We start from the raw sequence: 746 nt of genomic DNA on the forward strand, positions 1-746 counted from the left end.
CCACGGGCAGCACCAATTTGAGCTGGAGAACTTGAGTTTCATTGAGGAGTCAAAGCCAGCCTCTGCCTACACTCGCTGACGTACGCAGCAGATGGTCTGTAGCTGCTTTTCTGCAGCAAAGTGGAATAGTTATCACAACAGACCATGTGACCTTTTTATGACTCATCAGGTTTCAGAATTTCTTTTTGTAAATAATGAAAATGTGACTACACAAGATGACACATTTAAAAAAGTGAAGGTTGCTGGGGAAACAGAAACATTTTTTAAGGACCAAATTCTAGTTTAATCTGACCACAGCTTACAAAGGCTCCACCTCACTCCAGGGCTAAATCAGTAAACCCTAGTCAGACACATCCGAGTTCTGTAGAGGAGGGACCCTGAACATAATCAAAATGCATTTGCACAGCTCAACTTCTGGAAGAAAAAGAGTCTGGCATCTGTCTCAAAAAAAAAAAAAAAGCCATTCGCAAGACTTTTAAGTGTGTAGCACACAGCAAAGGTTAGAAAGAGTGCAATACCATCTCTTTAATTCATAATTCATACTGCCACTAAAATGCATGTTAATTTTAATTATAAAAAATTAGCTTCTGCCTTAGACTCTCCCAGCTTTTTTTAAAGGCAATTGATAACTTTAGATCCAAATCTTCCAAAAATGTCTAAAATCTATTTCTGTTCAAAATAAATGTTTTTAAAAAATGTTTCAGAAGAAAAAGAGTGATACAGAAGACACATCAATGTTCAAATAA

Source organism: Rhinolophus hipposideros (assembly GCF_964194185.1).
Source record: "Rhinolophus hipposideros genome assembly, chromosome: 20".
Taxonomy (NCBI): Eukaryota; Metazoa; Chordata; class Mammalia; order Chiroptera; family Rhinolophidae; genus Rhinolophus; species Rhinolophus hipposideros.